The sequence below is a fragment of the Notolepis coatsorum genome, assembly GCF_963971535.1.
Source record: "Notolepis coatsorum genome assembly, chromosome: 9".
Lineage (NCBI taxonomy): Eukaryota > Metazoa > Chordata > Actinopteri > Aulopiformes > Paralepididae > Notolepis > Notolepis coatsorum.
In genome coordinates this window covers 152,720,907-152,727,278 of record NC_140173.1, presented here as the reverse complement: position 1 = coordinate 152,727,278, position 6,372 = coordinate 152,720,907, and the positions used below count along the sequence as shown (strand labels likewise).

Below are 6,372 nucleotides of genomic sequence, written 5' to 3'. Positions count from 1 at the left end.
AAAAAAAAACACTAAACTTTGATGTCAAGTAGGGGGCCACAAAATATCATCCAGCGGGCCGCAATTGGCCCGCGGGCCGTGAGTTTGAGACCCCTGGTGTAGGGCATAGAGCCTGAGCAGAGCCAATCAAATACCGTGGTTCTCAATAGCAAGATTTAGTAGATATCTTTCTTAACCCTTTCACTGCCACACGACAAAGGGTTACCGGTAACCCTTTCACTACCCCACTACAGAAGGTTAACCCTTTACTATCACACTACAGACGGTTAGTATAGTGATAGTAAAGGGTTAACCTTGAATGAAAGAATGAATGAATGAAAACTTTAAGATTGCAGAATGGGTACAATACAGTACAGCTCAATACACACAATTGTTAAGGGGATGCAGACCAGAGAAAGACTTTAGTCTTGTTTACATCAGGGTCCCCCATTTTCAATTCACTACCTTCTGTAGTGTGGTAGTGAAAGGGTTAAACATTTAATTCCAAAATGAGAATAAACACACACATGAAAAAATGGCTCTCAAACCAACCTTTATTTAAAAACAACTAGATATAAACAGCACTACACTTTTTCAGATCCTCACTTCTGTACAAGAACAGACTTTTTTCTTTTAGTGTTGAACAAGTGTATAAAAGATGGTCCCAGTCAATCGTCAAAAAAGGGGGTCCGGTTGTTTCATTACAAAAGAAAAGCAAAGTTAAACTAAATGGACTTCCCACTGGTCACATGGAATCATGTTGCATGGAATTAATAAGCAATGGGCTAAAATAACAAGGCTCAATGACAAGACAAAATGCGTATAAAATACATCAGGACCTAGATAGATGGTCGAGCCTTCCTAATTCATTACAGGCCCGAGCATCCATAATTAAAAAGAAACATACTACCTAGGATACATTCAGTCAGCTCAATGCTTCCCCCTGCCTCCTCCTCCAATAGACCACTGGCGTAAGACTCAAACTATGATATCCAAATTAATTTGGAATAATAAACGCCCGGGAATCAAAATAACTACCACGCAACGTAGGAAACAGGATGATGGGGGCTTGGCAATCGCAGATTTTAAGTTATGTTTCTGGTTCTTCCCGCCCCTGATAAACTGGCTGGACCCTGACATGTCTGTGTCGTGGCGCTCCTTAGAAGCAGAAGCTTTTTTTTCATTCTTTCCAAAAGAAAAGAGGCCTAGAAGCGTGGCTAACGCTAATGGCACGCATACCAGAGGCTAACTGCCTACGAAAACAGGCACAGAGGCACTGAAAGAGGATTTCACCATCTAATGAACACACTAGACTAGACAAATATCAAGATGTATCCATCAGTGGACCAATTGCATGCTTTTGCAGAGGACAAGAAGCCTTCAGTCGACTCCTTCAGACATTAAGCACCCCCCACAGCCCAAATGGAATGATAACAAAAATTAAAAAAATATAAAAAATATTATATATATATATATATATATTTTTTTTTTTTAGTCGACCAATAGTCGACTAACGGCAAATTTTGGCCAATCCTAGTCGACCATCCAAATCCTTAGTTGGGGACAGCCCTAGGATGTAGTATACTGCACTATTCCTATATCAAAATGCCAGCTAAGATATGGACCAGTCATATCCCACGTGATTCAAACGTGGCGTAATGTGGAGGGGTCCTGTGCCGTTAAATGCCCGTGGCACCCCGACTCTCCAATCTTTCATAACCAGCAACTACTTGTTGGCCACAAACCTGTTAATATTCCTCAATGGGAGAAGAGGGGAGTTCATACTCTGGAGGATATTCATGATACAAACGGTCTTTGGGCGTTTCAGGACCTAAAAGAGTTTCACGATCTACCTGGCGAATCATTCTTCCTTTACCCTAACTAAGGTCGGCGCTCAGGGCCCACGATGCACCGTGGGCTCAGGCGTTGCACCCGCACCCTTTTGTTTGGGCTTATCGGCGACAGGACAAACACAAGAGGGTTTGTCTCAGATTTTTATATATACGTTTAATCAAATCCACATATTAAAAAAAAATTAACATTAGATACAGTCTGGCGAGGGGACATCCCAGAGTTAGACCCCGAGTTTTACTGGGACGACGTTTGGACAAATGCTATATTAGCCTCCCGCAACCTTTTTTTTTTTGATCCACTTTTTCTCCCATTTTCTATATTTTCTCCCATCCCAATTTCGTATCATCCAATTCAACCCTCCCCTGTCACGGACGCTGTTTCTTGCCTCCCACAAGCCGGCTGCAATGTGGACTAAGTCATACATAGCACAAGTCCCCTCCGGTACTTGAGGTAACAGCAGTCGCATCTTTTCACCTGCGCAGCTCGATCTCTCAGTGGCGAGGAGTAACGCGTGGGAGGCTCACGCTGCCCCCGACACTTCCTGATTCTACTGCGCAGGCGCACCAACCGACCTGTAGGAGTCGCTGTCCACAACGCCCGATCCCCACCCATCAGTTTCCCTCCCCGTAATACGGCCAATGTGTATTAGTACGGACGACCAGCCAAACTGAAAGCAATGTGGAGAGCTGGATTCGAACACGCGAACCCAGCGTCTCCACATTGGTGGCGAGTGCCTTGCCCACTACACCACCTAGCCGCCCTGCCTCCCGCAACCCTAATCACCAACAAATTAATTTTAATTATATTCATAGGACGTATCTCACACCGAGGAAACTGTGGGCTGGTGGCCGACTCCCGGTGCACTTCATGCTCTCCGAGAGCCACCGGCACGTGTCTGCATGTGTTCTGGGAGTGCCCACCAGTGGCCCATTTCTTGGAATCTATAGCGGCTAGATTCTCGGGGCATCTGTAACATATCGATTCCACTCACGGCAGCAACATTACTTCTAAACGATATATCTCCACTACCAACATCCATGTGTAACGGTTTACACCGTTGTGAATCTGTAGCGGGCGACAGCGTAGACCGCTATACCAAGAGGTGGATTCACTTCTTCTTGGTCGATGCGTCTTAAGGGGAAGTGAGTTTAACTCGCAGTACCGCTTACTGCCACAGTCACTTCACAACACACGTCCATCGTGACTGTGGACATTACCCACGGACCTCCGTTACACTCGCCTCCCTAAACTCACGGCGCCGGCCGAGGTGGTTAAAAGCTCAATGTAGCGGCGGAGTGGGGGTGGGGTGTTGGTCCTGGGGGACGCGGACGCGGGGGGGGGGGGGGGGGGGGGGTGTTGTTTGCAGTGTTTTTATTTTCTACTTGGTATATTTTGTATTTTGTATTTATTAGTTAAGTTTGAACCTGTATTTATTATTTCTTATCGTCTTGTCAGTATTATTATTATTATTGTTGATGTTTTGTTGTTAACTCGATCAGCACCACAGCGCTATGCGTGATGTGTTGTTAACAGGCATAGGATTACGTGGCGGTGTTTGCAGGGCTATAACTATATTTTATATTATAGCTATGGATACAATACTATGGCCCATTTGACATCGACTATCTATCGTTCAATATGTGTTAAAGAATTTTTTTTTTCATCCATACATTCCCATTTTATACCGTGGTGAATATGAGTAGTTTTAGAGTGATCCTGTCTAATCCCCGAAAACAACGCTATGCAGCAATACGTGTAATTCACAAACAACTTTGCCGTTTCTCGCCTGTACACGCTACTGTTTCGAAATCACATCTATATTATCGGTATTATGTTTCATCATGAATGCATGAAAGGATGGGGGGGGGGGGGGGGGGTAGTTTTTTGTTGCTTTGATCGTCACTAACGGCACACGTTGTGGAGTAACGTTACACACATATCTTGTGATCGAAGTGAAGTCATGGTTGGATCACAGCAGGATTGATATCATATAGCCCTTACCTTCACTAGGATGTACCCCAAAAAGAATATTCCAATTATCTGATCGCGAGTCCAAGTATTGGTGTCGATCGTGTCGCCAACATAATCCGCCACACATCATGGAACGGGAGCATTTCACCCTTCTCAATCCGATCGGGACAACCGCTCCCCTTGCCCGACCAATAAAAATCCGACCAGAGACTTTTGATCGACGCACAGGCCAAGATATAATGTTTCAAAGGGTGCTCGATACTGCCACCTGGGTGGATGCGGCCGGTATTGCACTTTGGCATTCTCAGGATGATTCCCCAGGTTAACCCAGATGTCCGTGTGACTGAAATGAATGGAAATACAGAATAAAAGAAATAACAATGAAAACCCGACTAAACTCGGGTCTGGCACTGAACGGATGACGAGTTAACCCGACTATCATCGGGTCCGGCGCTGATTTAGTTAAAAGAAAATGGAAAAGACAAAAGATTTTTTAGAAAAAATAGACAAAATGCTTGAAATATCTCCCATTTATTTGGGAATGATAGCTAGACCTACAGTACAGAAGACTTAGAAATAAACACATAAAGTCTTACCACAATACCTCCTTTTGGCAACAAAAAAAAGAAAGAAAATCCAGCTAACTTCTGTCTACATCAAAATAATCCCTTTAACACTGAAGGAATGTAGTGCCGGCTTGTCTCCCCATCACACCTGGGAAAAGGGACCAGTGCAAACACACATGGAGGAAAGAAAGAAAATTGACAATCTCTTACACAAGCATCACCAACTGATGTACAACATTGAATTTGACTTCAAATGGTCAGTTAATTAAAAGGAGCTGTAAGTGGTATTTTTTGGTTAAAATAAGTATTAAGTCGCTCTACTGTACGTGTTCCACCATCACTGATATAGAGTGTCTGGTCAGTAACATGGGTCTCCCAGTCCCTCCACTCTGCAGTAAACAGTCATCACTGATATAGAGTGTCTGGTCAGTAACATGGGTCTCCCAGTCCCTCCACTCTGCAGTAAACAGCCATCACTGATATAGAGTGTCTGGTCAGTAACATGGTTCTCCCAGTCCCTCCTGCTCTGCAGTAAACAGTCATCACTGATATAGAGTGTCTGGTCAGTAACATGGGTCTCCCAGTCCCTCCTGCTCTGCAGTAAACAGCCATCACTGATATAGTGTCTGGTCAGTAACATGGGTCTCCCAGTCCCTCCTGCTCTGCAGTAAACAGACATCACTGATATAGAGTGTCTGGTCAGTAACATGGGTCTCCCAGTCCCTCCTCTCTGCAGTAAACAGCCATCACTGATATAGAGTGTCTGGTCAGTAACATGGGTCTCCCAGTCCCTCCTGCTCTGCAGTAAACACTAAATACATTTCCTGGTATCCCTTCTCACTTGATCTAATCAGGAGAGAAAACCTTAGATTCTTTTTTTGTACTTATTTCAGTTAATCTTACCAGACCAGATTTGCACCATCAGATTAGTTTACTTGTTTCAAGCACACATTTGCTTAAAAGTAGTTTTTATTTCTCATTTTTGTAAATCTTTGCAGTATGGCGTTCTCTCTCCTGATTGGATAAAGTGGGAAGGGATACCAGGAAATGTATTTAGTGTTTACTGCAGAGCAGGAGGGACTGGGAGACCCATGTTACTGACCAGACACTATATATCAGTGATGGCTGTTTACTGCAGAGCAGGAGGGACTGGGAGACCCATGTTACTGACCAGACACTCTATATCAGTGATGGCTGTTTACTGCAGAGCAGGAGGGACTGGGAGACCCATGTTACTGACCAGACACTCTATATCAGTGATGGCTGTTTACTGCAGAGCAGGAGGGACTGGGAGACCCATGTTACTGACCAGACACTCTATATCAGTGATGACTGTTTACTGCAGAGTGGAGGGACTGAGAGACCCATGTTACTGACCAGACACTATATATCAGTGATGGCTGTTTACTGCAGAGTGGAGGGGACTGGGAGACCCATGTTACTGACCAGACACTATATATCAGTGATGGCTGTTTACTGCAGAGAGGAGGGACTGGGAGACCCATGTTACTGACCAGACACTCAGTGATGGCTGTTTACTGCAGAGCAGGAGGACTGGGAGACCCATGTTACTGACCAGACACTCAGTGATGGCTGTCAGAATGTAGAGCTATTATTTTAACACGTGGACCACTTATTCTAACAAATAAATACCACTTACAGCTCCTTTACCGATGCTGCTCATTTATAAGTTATATAATATAAAGTCTCGCTCCTCAGACACGGTCGCCTGGTCTTTGTTCAACCAAGCGACTCCTCATTCGTCGAGATGATGCCGATATGTTGAGTTTTGGCCACAGAAGGTTGTGTTGTCGACACGCTGTGGTGTTGTGAGTTAGCTGAGCGATTCACAGAAGGTTGTGTTGTGAGTTAGCGGAGCGATTCACAGAAGGTTGTGTTGTGAGTTAGCTGAGCGATTCACAGAAGGTTGTGTTGTGAGTTAGCGGAGCGATTCACAGAAGGTTGTGTTGTGAGTTAGCGGAGCGATTCACAGAAGGTTGTG

At 44.6% G+C, this 6,372-nt stretch overlaps 1 long non-coding RNA gene across 1 annotated transcript; it reads right to left on the bottom strand.

The window, feature by feature from the left end:
- Positions 1-515: 515 nt before the first annotated feature.
- LOC311233953 lies at positions 516-3,185 on the bottom strand. The gene is made up of 2 exons (XR_014620047.1): positions 2,608-3,185; positions 516-2,113 (listed from the first exon to the last, which is right to left on the bottom strand). It is a non-coding gene; the product is annotated as an uncharacterized lncRNA (long non-coding RNA).
- Between the last annotated feature and the right edge of the window lie 3,187 nt (positions 3,186-6,372).